An 18,155-nucleotide genomic window follows, 5' to 3' on the forward strand; every position below is an offset into this window, starting at 1 on the left:
CTGTATAAGACATGATAGAATCTATTTAGATGTGATTGATTGATAGAATTGATAAGGTTGATTGGATAAAGAACTGACAGTTTGTTGATATCAAGTTGCAGGAAGATTCAAATATGCTGATGTTGGTTTGATTAAGAGGGGAATATAAGATTTTCACTGGGTCGACAATATCTTTAGAGAGATGAGTCATCAGTCTGATTACGTATACACTCATCATGATGCCTTGATGATTCCTGTGATAGATTTAACCTTGGATAAAGTGAGCATGCGGGATCCCATGTAAGAATGAAATGCAAGCTAAATGCAAATGAAATGCAAAGCTACAACCGGACCAGTCACTGGGTTATTGTGTTTTGTCATTATTGAGTTTTTTAAAATTTGGGAAGTGAGTGCAAACATCAATGGTATAATTAAACCATGATGACCTGAGCACTATTTTCCTAGGTTTTGATATGGTAAGTTAGCACAAGCATCGAGGTATAATTGAACCAAGATGACCTAAGTGTTGCTTGCATAAAACATGCAGTATTAACCATTTCAATATGCAAATTGGGAATGTCTTTGATGATACTCCGATGACCATGTCCTCAGACAAATTTATACATATTAATGATTAATTTACAGACAGCAGACAAGAAAAATATCATGTTCCTTCCTTTTCCCTCTAGTTAGAGACATCTGGGAGTCACTGAGAAATCATGATAGCAAAAATCAAGATAGAAAAGTTGAACAATCATGTTAAAATCATTATCCAGAAGAGACCATCCATTGAAAAGTGTGTGATGTTCTTAGACTGACTTTGTGATAGTTTGACGGTTGACAATTCGATCTCATGTTCGATGTTGGATGTGTTTCAGTTTTCGCTTGATAAGAGTTGCCTAACTATTGTTCTACCTGTTTGATTAAGCTCAAAATGATCAAAAATTTTGCCCCCAGCAAGGTGCAGGGTTTTGCCCCAAGCCTAGAAACAAATTCATTATGATATACCCAATGATCTAAACCATGGCGAGAAGCCACCCGGGATGCCTGTGTGTGTACAAAGGCTTTATTATGAATATGAACATCATTGATGGAAAAGAATGAATGCAAGCGGAATGATGCATGAACTAATAGATGGAAGAGCTAGCAGAGAGATAGTGCCTGTTTGCCAAGTTTTCACCATCTATTTTTATTGCACTTTTTCTCATATTTGATTTTGATTTTGATTTTTTCATTGTTTTTCACTGTTTTTGGATTTTTTTGCTTTTTCACTATTTTTTGGATTTTTCTGCTTTTTCATTGTTTTTGGATTTTTCTGCTTTTTCACTCTTTTTGGATTTTTCTGCTTTTTCACTCTTTTTGGATTTTTCTGCTTTTTCACTGTTTTTGGATTTTTCTGCTTTTTCACTGTTTTGGGGATTTTCTGCTTTTTCATTGTTTTTGGATTTTTTCACTTTTTCAGACATAAAACTTCCTCAGATGCATGTTATTGATAGGTTCCTCAAGTTGATCCCCATCCTATATTGATAGCTGATATGCCCCTGACCTAAATACTGTTGTGACCACAAACGAACCTAACCAGTTTGGTTCAAACTTTCCTTTCTTTTCTCGATTTGACTAGTTTCGTGGATTTTCCTTTAGTACTAGTTCCCCAACTTGAAATGTGCATGGTTTGACCTTGTGATTATAACTTCAGCATATTCTTTGTTGATATACCTTTAAATGATCAAATGTTTTTTGTCTTCATTCCTGAATCAATTCTAACTCTTGCAATCGAGACACTCATTGTTCTTCATCTGGGATAAGACCTTTCAATTATACTCATAGAGAAGGTATCTCCACTTCTATTAGTAGTATTGCTTATGATCCATAGACAAGAGAGAAAGGTATGGCATATGTTGGTGTGCGGATACTAGTACGGTAGGCCCATAGAGTAGGGTTCAATTGAATATGCCAATCTCTGCCAGCATCATTCACTGTCTTTTTGAGGATTTTCAAAATAGTTTTGTTTGATACTTTTGCTTGCCCATTTCCTTGTGGATAGTAGGGCGTGGAAAATCTGCGTTGGATCTTGAATTTCTCACATAGTTCTTGGACATCCTAATTCTTGAACGATCACCCATTATCAGTGATAATGGTCATGGGTATGCCATAGTGACATATGATGTAGTTCAAGATAAATGCAACAATTTGTTTTCCTATGATATTGATGAGAGGTACTCCCTCGATCCATTTTGTAAAATATTTTGTAGCTACAAGGATGAATTTGTGACCATTAGATGAAGAAGGATTTATTTTTCCTACTAGATCAAGACCCCATTAGCAAAAAGGCCAAGATGTTTCCAAAGCATGAAGTTCTTGTGTTGGTGCATGAATCAAATTCCCATGGATTTGACATTGTTTGCATGTTCTAGCTATCTAAAATGAATCTCATTCCATAGTCGGCCAATAATAGCCCAAGTGTATGAGTTTTTTTGAAAGGGTAAGACCACTTGAATGAGTGCCACAAATGTCGTTATGGACTTCATGTAAGGTCTTCCTAGATTCTTCTTGTTTGAGACATCTTAAAAGAGTATCGTCTAGACCTCGTTTAAAAAGAGTATCTGTGACAAGAGTATAATGGGAGGATTGGCAAATAAAGTTTCTCTTTTGAAAATTTGATAAGTCGGGAGGGAGGATATTATCTTTCAGGTATGTGTAAGTTGGGCCATAGCGGGAGGAATCATGCCCAACAAGGTGACAGATAGTTTGGGAATCAGGACAATCATGAGTAGGGTAAAACAACTCTTCCACCAGGAATTCATAACGTTGTTGATTTTCCTGTGTCTGAAGGAGAGAAGCAAGTGTTTCCATGGCATCTACTTCTTTGTTTTCATTCCTTGGAATCTGCTGAAAATTTATTTCTACAAAGTATTTCTTGATATCATCAACCATCTTTTTATAAGGCATTAACTTTTCATCCTTTGTTTGATAATTGTCACTGATTTGATTAATGATGAGCTGAGAGTCTCCAAAAACTTGAAGTTGTGTAATGTTCCATTCTATAGCCATTTTGATACCTGTAACCAAAGCTTCATATTCGTCTATGTTGTTGGTGCATGGAAAGCTTAATTTGTATGCTTTTGGAATTGTATGACCTTGTGGTGTTATGAATAGAATACCTACTCATGATCCATGTTGTGTATATGAACCGTCAAAGTATAATTGCCATGTTGTTGTTGTGACTGTTAGGATATCGGCATCGAGAAACTCAATGTGTAAAGGACGATCATCTTGAAGTGGTGCCTCAGCTAGTTGGTCTGCAATGACTTGTCCCTTGATAGCCTTTCTATCTATATACTCAATATCAAATTCACTCAGGATCATGATCCATTTTTCTAATTGTCATGTTAATGTTGCCTTGCTGAGCAAATACTTTAATGGATCAATTTTAGCTATCAACTTGATGGAGTGAGATAGTAGATAGTGTCTTAATTTTTGAGAAGCAAAAACAACCACCAAGCATGCTTTTTATGTTGGTGAATAATTGATCTCGTATCCCACTAATATTTTGTTGATGTAGTAGATGACTTGTTCTTTTTCTTCATTATCCTATTGTGCAAGCAGAACTCCTAATGATACTTCAATGGTGTATACATAGAGTAATAACAGCTTTCCTGGAATTGGTGACATTAGGACAGGTGGTTGCATGAGATATGCCTTGATCTTGTTGAATGCGTCTTCACATTGATGGTCCCACTTGAAATGAACATTTTTGTGTAACAGATGAGTAAATGGTTGACATTTATCTGCCAATTAAGCAACAAATCTTCTGATTGACTGTAGTCTTCCTTGAAGTGATCTTAGTTGACTGATATTCTTGGTAGATTCCATTTCCATGATTGATTTGACCTTAGTTGGATCTACTTCAATACCTCTAGCTGAAACAATGTATCCCAAGAGCTTTCCTGAAGTGACACCAAAGGCACATTTCTTAGGATTTAGTCATAGCTTGTACTGTTCTAACCGGTCAAAGATATTTTCTAGTATCTCTATATGTTCTTCTCTGTTGTATGATTTGGCCAAGATGTCATCCACATAATCTTCCATGAATGTATACATCATGTCATGGAATATCGTTGTCATAGCTCTCTGATATGTAGCACCTACGTTCTTTAGTCCAAAAGGCATGACATTCCAGCAGAAAGTACCCCATGGGCTTGTGAAAGTTGTCTTTTCTTGATCTTCAGGTGCTATTTTAATCTGATTATATCTGGAGAAACCATCCATTAGAGAAAACATGGAGTTTCCAACAGTTAAATCTACAATGATGTCAATTTTAGGCAAAGGAAAGTCATCCTTTGGACATGCATTATTAAGATCTCTGAAGCCTATGCATATTCTGATACTTTTATCTGGTTTGGAAACATGAACGATGTTGGATACCCATTGAGGATAAGCTACAGGTCTGATGAATCTCACATCCAATCATTTCTTTAGTTCTGCTTTGACTAGAAGAGCAATATGCAGATGCATTTTCCTTAATTTTTGTTTAACTGGTTTGGCTCCTGGACTAACATTTAAGTGATGCATAATAAGATCTGGATCCAACCCTGGCATGTCTGCATATGGCCAGGCAAAATTGATTTGTTGTCATTTGAAGAATTCCATATATTGTTGCATTTCTTGTTCTGACAGAGAAGTTGATGGATGTAGGATCTTTGGTTGTTCTGTTGTCCCAATGTTGACTGCTTTTATTGGTTCGATCAAAATGGATGACCTTTCTTGATAGTGCGTAGGTAAAGAGTCAAATCTCCCATCTTCTCGTGCCTTGAGGAGGTTTTCACCATTAGATGTGTCCTTTCTTTTTACTTTTTCCTAATCTAATGTTGCCAAGAAATGGTTTTCAGCATTAGACCTGATATTGTTTCCTTTATTTTCCTTTTTGCGACAGGGAGATTTGGCACCCACTTGACTAGAAGATGCGTTGCTGAAATTCCTAGTGAGAGTTGTTGTGGGTTTGATTGCATTAAGATATACTAATATGGCATGGTCATTCGAAATGGTATCAATGGCAGTATGTCCTTTATTTTCCCAATCAATAAGTTCAGGGTGGATTAGAGGTAGGGGGTCATCAGGTTGAGATGTTTCGAGGGTGTCAAGGGTCATGATGGATGTATCAAAGTTTTTGATATGTATGTCTATGTCTAGAATGATACTCTCATCAGAATGACCTCGCACAAGGAGCTCCCGATCGTCCTCGATTAAGTCCAAGTCAACCGAATGTGATTCTAATTCAAGTGAACTAGTTTCTAATGTTTTCCCTGCATACGTGTGAACTACATCGACTCCTACATCTTCTTCAAAGCAATTTTCTTTAGCTGATTCTTCAGAGTGATAAGAATCACATTCCCATTCATTAGAATATGTCTCACTTGAAGCTTGTAATCTATAGATTTGTTCATATAGTGTTTGATTTATTTCTTCTATTTTTCTTGCTATATCTTTTCTTCTTTCATATTCAGCTTCTTCGAGACTGAGATTGAGTTTTGTCAACCATTCTATGAGCTCTCCTTGATTAATATTAGGTTCGTGCTTGTTTTGATTGAGATTTACTGCTACCTAGGAGGTACCATTAGTTTGTTTTTCCTGTTGATTTGAATCTTGCTTATTTTCCCATTTTGTGTTTGCTTGTGATTGTTGCTTAGCTGATGTTTCTTCCCTTTCAATTGCAAGTTGTTCTTGTTTGTTTTCATATTCCTCTTGTTGTTGGCTAAAAGATGTGTCTTCTGGTAAAGTGTCTTGTCCATACCCTAAGCCTGTTTTGTTTGTAGCCTGTTGAGTATGAGGTTGAATAGGTTATAAGATACCGAGGTGTTCTAGTGTATCCCATTTTTTTAAGAATGTTAAATCCTTTTCCATATTTTTCTGTAGGTATTCTGACATTGTTGACCTTTTATTGAACTTCTTCATCTTTGTATAGCCACTGTAGCACATCTTTGTCTTTTGTTTCCCCTGATAAGGTTCCAGCACTAACAAATGCTCCATCAAATATCGGAAGATGTTTCACAATTGGTTGTTGTTTAAAGTTTGATGGTTTTCCAAAGGATTTAGGAGAAAGTGGTAGTTGTGATATTGAATATTCTTTGTTCCCTCGATCTCTTAGCTGCATTTGTTTTTCCATACTTGACAAAATTGAGGCAAATGATTTTTCTTTGGATTGTGTTTTCGAAGATGATGCCTCCCTATTATGAGGAACAATGACTTCCTAAGCTGGTTTGAGATTACTACAATATTGAAATGGATTTGAATCTGCTAAGATCGTGATTTCCTGCCCATTGTAGGGAAACTTTAGGCATTGATGGTATGTGGATGGAATAGCTTGTATGTCATGTATCCAAGGTCTTCCCAAGAGTATGTTTTATGATAAGTCCAAGTCTAGAACTTGGCATGCTATCTCTTTCTGCAAAGGTCCCACTCTGATGGGTAATATCACAATTCCTTTAGAGGAACGCTCTTCTTCATATAGGCTTTAATGGTGATCTTTTTCTGGGGATCAACTGCATCTTTTGAAGAACCTAGTGCATGAACTAGACTCAAAGAACAAATGTTTAAGCTAGCTCCTCCATCTATTAGGACACGTTTAACTCACATCTTATGAATGATGAATTTGATATGCAAGGGAGAATTATGGGGATGTTTCAAAGACATGTCATATTCTTCGGTGAATGATAAGCAGTGAGGGGTTGTGAGGTGTCCCACCATGGTTTGGAATTGATCTATATCAATATCTTTGGACACTATTGTATCTACTAATGCTCTTTCTAGAATTTTTTTGTGTGCAGGTGAAAGCTTTAAAAGTTCTAAGATGGATATTTGTGCGAGTGTTTTTTATAATTGATCCACTAGGATGTATTGTTTGGTAGTAGATGACGTGTTTGTTGTAGGACTCGACAAAACAACTTTGGCTTTGATTCTTGTGATAGCATGAGCAGGTTCTTGATTTTGTTTTTCTTTAACTACAATCACATTTACCACATTATCATACGTATGAGCGTAGTTTACCTTCACTTTACCCTTACCATTATTTGTTATTGATGATTCACCCTTCTTATAGTTTGGAAGCGGAGTTTTAAAAGTTGTATGAAATTTGTTTGTTGTATGTCCATCCACAGTTATTATTCCATTTTTAATCAAAACTTGGATGACATGTTTCAACTTCTAACAATTATCTATGTGACGTCCCTTGTTTCGATGGAAATCGTAATAATGGTTATCATTCCACCAAGGGGGTTTACTTGAGGTTCATAGTTCCTTTCTTCTGGCAAAGTAATCAATTTGTTTGCTAGGATTGTCTTTAGTGCTGACCCAAGGGGTTCACCAATGTTTGTAAATTGCCTTCGAAAGAGATTTTTGATAGTTGCTTTTTGGTGATTGTTATTTTGTTGAGCCGTCGCTGAGTGATTGGATAAATTACAAACTAGTTGTTTTGGTTTCACATTGTTGTTATCCACTATTCCATCGTTGACGACATTACGATTTCTATTCCAAAACTTTGGCTTATCATTGTTGTTGTTGTTAGTGTTGTTAGGAGGATGAACTCCTTCTTTGTATATTTTCAACTCAACCCTCTTTATCATGGCTTCCTCCATTCTGATTCCATTATCAATCATCTTTTTGAAACTTTGATGTCCTTGCATTTTTAGATGATAACTCATTTGATCATTTAGGTTGTTGATGAATATGTCCATTTTTCATACTCTGGCACTGTACGAGGATATCGTGAAGCTAATCGTCTCCATCTCTGTAAAAATGTCTTAAAAGGTTCTCCACTCTTTTGTTTGTCATTACATAGGTCTAGCATTGTTACTTCATGTTGTATGTTGTAAGAGTATTGTGAAACAAACTTATCCACCAATTATTAGAATGATCTAATTCCAGGTGGAAGTTTGGAGAACCATTCCATAGCTAGTCCAATTAAGCTTTTCAGAAATAATCTCATCAAGTAGGTATCCTCATGTGCAAACTCCATACTCATTGTGCAAAATTCTCGTATATGATCTTGGGGATCAGTGCTTCCATCATATTTTTTGTATCTAGGAGTTTCACATCCTATAGGAAATGGTATCATATTTAGATTTGTGTCGAATGGATAAGGACGGATTTCTTGAAGTGAGTATCTTCTAACATTTCCTCTCTGCATATCTTGAATTTGTGTGTTGTAGTGTTTGTATTTGTTGTGTGAGAGTTGTGATAGGATTGTCACCATGATTTGTTCTTGTATAACCATGATTTTGCATTCTAGAAGGATCTTTATCTCTTCTTGTATCATCTCTGCCCCTTCTTGTATCTTCATGGGATTGAGCGTTATTTAGAATTTCTACGTCATCCCTTTTGGGAATGTAAGTTTTCTCATTGGTTCTAGTGTTACTAGGAATTGACGTGTCGTTGATTTTGAAACCAAAAATATCCTCATATTGTTCGTTATTAGGGGGGGTCACTTCTCTTTTGTGTCAATTTGTTCACATCAAAATCTTGGGGGAGTGTAGCACCAAATTTTGCTAACATTAGGAAATATTTTTATTTTTCTCCCTCCAATATTTTCTGCATAAATTTATCGAATTGAGGATCTTTTTTATGTCTTTGACATGTTGTTATGTTATTTCCTCTTCAACTTGTATTTCATCTTCATGTTCCATGGTTCTATGATCTTCAGTTATTTCCAATGTTTCGATTTTCGTCTCTGCGATCTTTCATCTTTGCGCCCTGGTTAAAATGGGCATACACGTGTGTTAGATATTCTGCTAGGATTCGATTGTCTAAAAATTGTTTTGATAAGTGATCAAATGTCAATATAAATGTGATAAAGTGATATGACACGAAAAAGATGATTCAAGTGTTTAAAAGTTTGCAAGCTTTTCGATCTTCGATTTTGGAGTGCAATGATGATGATTTTGATAAAAACCAAGTCTAATAGGAATGATATATCCTACAATATGGGACAAGGTTATCCTGACCAAGCGTTGTAGTTTCGTGATAGAGGATGATAGATCCTAATGAGAAACTGTGTTTTGAGTGATCACTTTATCAAAGAGGGTGATAATGCACTTTGAGATGTTTAGTTCTTGAACTTGTTGAAGGCGAATACTTGAAAATCTTGAGGTGTCTATTTCTAGAGTCCGATTTGATAGATGATAACTTGACCAAGCGAACCAAGGAGACAATCTAAGCACAAAATGACAGATAACAAGTGTTTATGCTCATTGTAAACTAACCAAGCAAATATGACAAATCTGAAAAGGACATGCAAGAAGACAGTTCTGGACAGACAGAGACATAAATTTGTACGACATATTATATAGCCCCAAATGACAATTTAGACAGGGTCATACGACAAACCAAAAATTTCGCACGACAAAAGACATCAACTCATACGAGATTTTTCACAGAATCAGATGACAAATCATGACACAAAATCCTCTGCTAAGATGACTCGTACGACAATTCTCACTAGACCGAACGATGAAAGATGACACAAATATTTCTAGCTAAAATGGCTCGTACGATAATTTTCACTGGACCGGACGATAAACTAGATGCCTCGTACGACAAACTATCAAACTCGTACGATAGAGGACAGAACAAAGACAAAAAATTTGTTTGGATTGATTTTTTATTAATGAAGTTTGATATTTTGCTTCTGTTTTCCAGTTTTTTAGATGTCTGATTTTTTGTTTTAGGGACGAAGACACAGCAAACACGCACGCGATATGATAAGTGACCTCAAACACAGTATGCTACCTAAGGAAGTTGGCTAAGAGAGAAAACCTTTGATTGCAAACTTAGGTACACACCCAATAGCTAATCAGAATACGACCGCTGAGTCTCATGCAATGGATTCTCAACGTCGTATTATCCGACTCCAAATGCTAATGGGGGCACGATATGGCAAGTGTCTTGGGAGAGTTACTATCTCTCTTACACAAAGATTATCACACTTTCGAAGGTGAATCGGGTAGCTTCTAATCTTAATTGGAACTAGTAAGGGATCCATTCGGCGCGTCAGGGTATAAACTCAATTAAGAGGTCTCCCAGCCTTGAAAACCAAGGTTTGATATACCCGAAGGTACGGAGGAGAGCTATTCCCAAGCATTGTCATTGACTTGATTTGCATCAAATCATATTTATTTTATAGTGGGTTGGAGTACTTGGTGTTAGCCATTCCCACTTGGGTCATTCCCCTCTCACCGGCCTTAATGGATTTGGCCTTATAGGCTCCTCGGGAGGGCAGGCCCGCTAAAGATATGCACTATTGAAAGCAAAAGATGAGTCTGGCTTTCTGATCACCTAAGAAAGGTGAGAGCATACTCGCCTATCATCAAAACACATAATACATGTTTGTTCATTCCCTTTAGCAAAAACAAGTGTGTCTAGAAAATTTAAAGAAGACATAAAGTTTGGTTGAGTCCTCCTAGGCAACCTGCAAAATAGATACATTAGTAGTCATGATGTGTTTTGTTGAAATGAACCTTTGATAAGCGTGATCTTTGATAATCATCCTACAAAAACCAATTAGGCTGCCGAAAAACTAACAAACAAACCAGGGTTAGCATTAGTAATAATCAAATTTAAGCATGAAAACCCTAAAATGCAATTTGTTTTGAAAACACAGAAACAAAATTTCGTATGACAATTCTCCCTACTCGTACGAAGACACAAAGTAACTCGTACGCGACAAAAAGGTAACTCGTACGAAATTATGAATCAAACCCGGCCAGAAACTTGCTAGATTGGAAATTTGATGATGCTAAGAGGCCATAAATGAGATTTTTGGCCCCACGGTGGGCGCCAAAATGTCGTGCCTGTGAAGTGTGATACCTGCAGCTACAACACAAACACTTAATAGATCATTACAACCATGGTTAGAAAATAAGAAGCAAATGGAATAAGATACTAATGGACATGGATTTGAAGTTGGAGAAAGTTCTGATACTACAAACAATGAAGATAAGAACAAATCGGTAAGACAACCTAATGCTTACAAAATTGGATACATTGGTAGGAAAACAACTACAGGAAGCATTTACAGGCATGGGAACTGCTAAAGACAACAACATAACTAATTGCTTTAAAGCTTTCAAATCTAAGATGAGAGCTAGAGTAAGGACTCCTCAAAGCATAGTTGAAAAATATGACAAGCAAATCTGCTTTGTGATTAAAAGAGATGAAACTTGGATGGAAGCGGTAACACCTAGAACTATCTGGGTTACTGAAATGGGTTATGAGGTTGACCTATAGGTTCTGGAAACTTATGCAAAAGCACTACTTGATGCACCTAGAGAGCCATCTGAAGAAATCTTTGGAAGTGCAGAAACCATAGAGAACAAAGTATCTATGCATAAAAGAACTAAGAAAAGAGAAAAATTCATTAGGGAAGCATCTAAGAAAGTAAAAGAAACCAAAGAGAATGTCATGAACCTTAGTGGTATATCGGCTAGTGAGCTTGAAGGACTTCAACCAGAGGCACATATTTCACTAGTTGACACATCTTCTGACAGTGACAGTGGGAAGGCAGTTGAGTTCAAAAGAGTGGAAAGGAAGAGAAAACCCTCACCGGTACCCTCTCCTTCTCTGAAGAGAACAAGAACATTAAGAAAGAAACAACAGGCAGTTAGAGATCCCAAGAAGAAACTTACTCCAAAGAGAAAACTAACACCGGAAAAACCTACATTGAATGATTTATTGAATGAAATAACTGAGGAAGGTAAATTGTCTAATGTGGAAAAAAGGTATACTTCATCAAATGACACTGATAGAAATACTATTGAAGAAAGCATTATTCTTCATTTAGACATTTATAAGATTTAAGTTTTGATTGAAGTTGTTGAGGAGCTACCAAATGATATGTACTTAAGATTAGAAGCAAAAAGACTATCTGTTATGGACTTAGACAAGAAGTTAAAGGTTGAAGCACTCTTAGTTGTTCATCCGGTTACCTCCATTGAAGAAATTGATGAACTTATTTTTGAGGCTAACCGATCAGTATTTGCTAGTGGACACCGGCAGGTAAGCTTGATGGCTAAAAGAGTAAAGGAAATTGAAAAAGAAACAGCAGATAATTGGGATATATTCTTTGTGGAGAAAGAAAAACAAGAGGAAATAAACAGACCTAAGAAGACATTCAAAGTGTATCATAAAGACAAGGACAAGGGTAAAGGAAAAGTTGGTGGAGTTCCAAACATTAAGATTACTGACAATCTACCACCACCACCTTTGGATACTGCACCGGTACACTCTGAAGATCTACCGGTTATTAACACTGAAGGTATTGCACAGGATGATACTAATCCAGAATCAGAGATACTTTTTACAATGAATGTGGATACTCAAAAGGTAAGCACTATTGTGGATAAGGAAACCTCTGAGGTTAAGGAATACAATGTTGACAATAGCAACATGGCAGAAGAACAAGTACAAACTCAGACAGAGCAACTAACACAGACTAAAAATCCTACTGATAAAGGTACTAACACAGGGCCACTGGAGACTATGAATCCGGCAAAGAAACAAGCAGAGGCAGGGGTACACATTGTGAAACCGACAATCACAGTGCAACAATTTGAGAAACCTTTGAAGGTTGAGATACAAACCTAGACTGATCCACCGGAGGAAAATACAATCAAAATGGGTACCTCTGATGGAAGCAAAGAGGTAATAAAGATGATTGGTCAAACATCTAGCACATCTATAGGTGAATTCAGACCTACCAACATTATTGAGGTACTTTTGGATTCAATTAGGAAGATAATAGAATGCAATGCATTAGCCTACAAGGCAATTGACAACACACTACCTATTCTTAAATTGATTGCACCAAATTGCAACACAGATCACATCAAAGATTCTTTAGGTAAATTGGACACATTGTCCAAATTTATTGTTGATAATGTAATAACTATTGATAAAGTGAATGAGGATACAATTAAGAATAGAGTTGAAAAAGAGAAAAACAAATTCTTTGTAGACACTACAAAGAAGTGTACAGAACACTTGAATACATTATTACCGGCACTTAACTCTACAATTTTGGAATACAAGGAGCTATATAAGGAATCATGCAAACCTCGTCTTCTGACAGAAGACATAGAAAAGGAGATCAATAAAACACAGAAAGAAATTGATGACATAGCTGATAATATAATTGGTTCATCTGAACCTATATCAGTTATTGAGCAGGAAATGGTAGGATTTGAAGAAAAATTAGAGAAACTTGAGAAAGAGAAGGCTAGGATAAGATCAAATGCCCAGGAACTCAAAAATAAACTCGGTCCTAAGTTGGACAATCTTATCTCTCTGAGAAATGAAATCTTTAAGGCATTAGTTCAAGGAGAACGATCACCGGAAGATCACATGCATTATCTCACCGACATAATTCAACAGACTGAGGCAACTTTGAATGACAGAAAAAGGTTTATGCAGAGTCTAAATTTAATTTTGGCAGATATTTTTCAGATTGTAACCAACCGGTTACAGACCTTGAGGTGAAATTTTGAACTCGTTTGACTATTTTTGACAACCTTTGTCATTGATGTCAAAGGGGGAGTAGTGAAGGAGAAAAATATATGTACAGAGGAGATCACTTGCTTAGGGGGAGCACATCTTTTTGGACTTCAGTTTTTGGAAACACTTTTTGGATTTTTCTCATGAGTGTTGCCATCAATGCCAAAGGGGGAGATTGTTGGCATTCTACACTCTTATGAGAATGGTTGATGTTGTCATTGATGGCAACCAACCGGCATTCATCTGGAAACCAACCAACAACTACCAGCACCGGCAATAGACTTCTACATACACCGGCAAACACTTCACCGACATTGGCTATAATGCATATCGGCACTCAGGCCGACATGGAATAAACATTTATTGTTTTGAATTGTAATTATCTTTTTGTAAAAGTCGACTTCGTTTATTGTAAAAGACTCATATATGTATGAGTTCTTGTAAGTCATTTTGATATATATGGATGGATATGTATATGTGAAGGATAAGGATAGCGAAGGTTTTGGTTATAGACTGAGCTTAAACCGGTACTGAACCTGACATAGGTTATGTTGATTTGAGCAGTACATTGTATTGGATTTAATCATCCAATTTTGTAAGTCAATGAGACTTCTATTTTGTGATTAAGCAGTGAGCTTTAGGCAGTTGGCCTCCCTATATGTGCAGGCCCCTCATTGTAAGTAATATTTATTCCTTGGCTAGTGAGTGAATATTGTGGGTCATAAATCCCACTGAGGTTTTTCCCACACTGGGTTTCCTTGTTAAATATCTTGTGTTATGGTGTGTTCTCTATGCTATCTCTGTTGTTCTTATTTGCTGCATTAATTCTTATTTACCGGTACACTGTTTTGGGATGCAAAGTTATTAATAAGTTTAAATATTACCTAAACCGGTTAGACACTGATTCACCCCCCCCCTCTCAGTGTCTTTGGGACTGTCATTGAATCTAACAGTGGAGAGTGCATATGTGAAGGTAGATGAATATCTTGGAAAGCAAATCAAAGCATGCAATTATGATTTTAATGATGAAGATATTGTTTCAAATCCTGTGCAAACTGAGATCCTAAACAGACAATCCAAATATTGTTGTTATCGGTGAAGAAGTGCGAGAGCCTGACAATCAGAACAATTAGAAGAATCTGAGGTATGTAAGATTGAATCGTTCAGAATATCAGATTATTGGTGACAAGAATAAAGATGTGATGACTAGGAGAAGGATTGTTGCTGAAGAGATATGTTTGATTTCCAAGATTAAGCCTAAAGATGTAGCAGAAGCGTGTAAAGATGAGAATTGGATGAAAGAAATGGAAGAAGAGTTGAATCAGATTGAGAAGAATAACACTTGGGAGCTTGTTCTAAGACCTAAAGACAAGAATGTGATTGGCACTAAATGGGTGTTCCAGAATAAACCGAATGAATTCAATGAAGTTGTTAGAAATAAAGCAAGATTGGTATGCAAAGGATGTTCTCAGATGGAAGGAATTGATTATGAGGAGACTTTTGCTCTGGTAGCTAGAATCGAAGCTGTTAGATTGCTGCTTACAAGAACTTTAAGGTATATCAGATGGATGTCAAGACAGCCTTTTTGAATAGTGATTTGGAAGAAGAAGTCTACATTGAGCAACCAGATGGATTCTCTTAATCAAATGAAGGAGTTATGGTGTGTAAATTAAAGAAAGCATTGTATGGACTTAAGCAAGCCCCTAGAACCTGGTATGCTAGATTGGATAAGTATTTGCTAAAGTCGGGATTCTATAAAGGTACTGTTGATAGTAATTTATACTTTAAGGTTGATAATGATAACATTTTGATTGTTGAAGTCTTTGTTGATGATATCATTTTTGGAGGAGATGATGATTTAAGTATGAAGTTTGTTGATGATATGCAAAAGGAATTTGAGATGTCTATGATAGGTGAAATGAAATTCTTCTTAGGATTGCAGATTACTCGTACTGGTAAAGGTATTTTAATTTCTCAATCTAAGTATGTGAAGGAATTGTTGAAGAAGTTTAGGGTAAATGATTTCAAACCTATTGGAACTCCTATGGTAATTGGATGCAAGTTGTCTAAGAATGATGAATCTCATAAAGTTAATCAGACTTTGTATAGGTCTATGATTGGTAGATTGTTGTACTTAACTCAAACTAGACTGGATATTATACATGTTGTTTGTCTTTGTGCTAGATTTCAAGTTGATCCTAAAGAGACTCATGTTACCGTTGTAAAGAGGATTTTTAGATACTTGAAGGGGATTATTGACTATGGTTTGTGGTATTCAAAAAATAATGATTTCCTGTTATGTGCTTATACTAATATTGATTGGGCAGGTGATGTTGATGACTGGAGAGCACTACCCATGGATATTTCTTTCTAGGAAAGAAGTTGATTTCATGGTCCACTAAGAAGCGATATGTTGTATCTTTATCTACTGTTGAAGATGAATACATTGTTGTTGTTGGCAACTGTACTCGAGTAGTTTGGATGAAGCAGATGTTGAAGGATATTAGAGTGATTTTTGATGATCCTATTGTCATATATTGTGATAATTCAAGTGCTATCAATATTTCCAAAAATTTGGTACTACATTCTAAAATAAAGTATGTATCAATAAAGTATCATTTATTGAGGGAGAAAATAAGTGATGAAGAAGTTAGACTAGAATATGTATCTACAAAGGATCAGATTGTAGATATTTTCACTAAACCTTTGCCTATAGATACATTTGTCTATTTGAGAGACAAGTTAGGGGTCTCTACCCCTCCTGATGAAAACTAGATGCATGGAGTTGCATCAATCCGATGGATTTCAGAGCCTTATCTCTTTATTTGGGTTGATGAGTTGGTGTTGCTACTCAACTGGAGTAGTCACTGTGGTGTTTAGATGATCAATTGTGAGTTTATCTTAAGGGGGAGTAATTTTTCTTCTTAGAGGATGAGTTTTTGGGGGAGAGAAGCATAATTTGTATTATGTCTTTGGCATTGTTGTTAAAGGGGGAGAGAAGCATGTGAAAAAGCTGCCTTATCTTTGAAGCTTTGTGTGCATGATCTTAGGGGGAGTTTGTTGGAGATTGATGGTGTTGATCTATTCCTTTGCATTTATTGTTTTTCACACTCATATGTTGCCATCAATGCCAAAGGGGGAGATCGTTGGATATTGTTGATGTTAGGATATGTTGTTGTCATTGATGTCAACATATTCCTGTGTTTGGTGTTCCAGTGATTGCAGAGAATTAATTTGGTTTGGTTTGTTGATGAGGATTTATAGTTCAGTAATGAAGTATCTCTAGTATCTCTACTTCATTATTTATTGATTCCATGATGTTGTGGTGATTTGGTTGAGTTGTGGATTCTAGTTTGAAGATTGTTCTTTTGTGTTCAGTGTTGCAGTGTTCTAGTATTTGATCTGTTGTGCTCTGGTATGATCATATCTTTGGTTATGGATTTGGGAGAATGTTTTGGATGTTCATGTGTATCTTCATTTCAGATGGTTCATTATTTGGTGCTTCGCAAGTTATCTTTCTAGTCTTAATTGCTACCGATGAGTGTTCTTGAGTGTTAGTGTGTTGATCGTTGAAGATTTGAATAAGTGATGTTGATGCAGCTATTGCGGATGGTTCTAACGTGTTTTTTGGTGTTTCTTGATTATGTCCTATTTGTTTTGATGGTCTGCATTGATCCTTGAGCACAGTATTGGTGATTTTGTTGATCTGGTGATATTCTTCCTGTTATGTGGTATTTATGATGGTGTAACGTGTTGCGGTAGTTCTTGGCGAGATTTCCAGTGGTGATGCATGTCCAAGAATTTAATTTAGGTCCATGTTATGTTTTCCATGGCCTTGTATTGGTCTAGTTGTTTATTTGTGTATCATGAGATGTAATTTTGTAATTAAGGATTGAGGGTTTGGTCGACCTTGTAGTCAAGGTTGCTGAATTGTATAAATAGGCATTAGATTCATGTAATTTGGGTGTCGATGGTGTGCTTGCATTATAAGAGAGTGGTGTATGTGTGCATAAGTGAAGTTATCCTTTAGTATGGTGTATTGATTTTTAACAAATATGACATCTTTAAAATTAAGAGAGGGGAAGGAGATCAAAAATATGCACCTTTCATATTGCTAGGAAAAAGAGGATTCTTGGATAAAGAATTGCACACTTTCTATCACTACAAAGAAATCATTAATAAAATAAATACCATTTTAAGCAAGTAAGATGTCCTAACTAAAGAACACACATGTACTCACATGAAGGACAATTATATGCAAGAAAGGATGTACATTTATAAAAGATGCAACTAAACAAAGGAAAAGTGAATCCTTGGGAAAAAGGAATGATTCAAAAACTATTCTTGCCCCATGATCTTAGAGACAAGAATAAATAGGCTATTATGTTACTCACGAAGTATGATTGTACTTGAAATTTTACTACCATGAATGATAATGAGCCTCCAAAAGGAACATTGCCAATGTCACGTAGTGAGGAGAAACATAATAAGACCTTAAATGTTATCTAGAATGGTGGTGACAAAGATGCTAGTAATTGTTAGTGTTGGTGTAAATAATTATTCATCATGGATATTACTACACCTTACTTAAGTTTACTTAGGATAATGCATTTCATAGTAGTTTGGGTATTAGACAC

Source organism: Cryptomeria japonica, chromosome 7 (assembly GCF_030272615.1).
Source record: "Cryptomeria japonica chromosome 7, Sugi_1.0, whole genome shotgun sequence".
Taxonomy (NCBI): domain Eukaryota; kingdom Viridiplantae; phylum Streptophyta; class Pinopsida; order Cupressales; family Cupressaceae; genus Cryptomeria; species Cryptomeria japonica.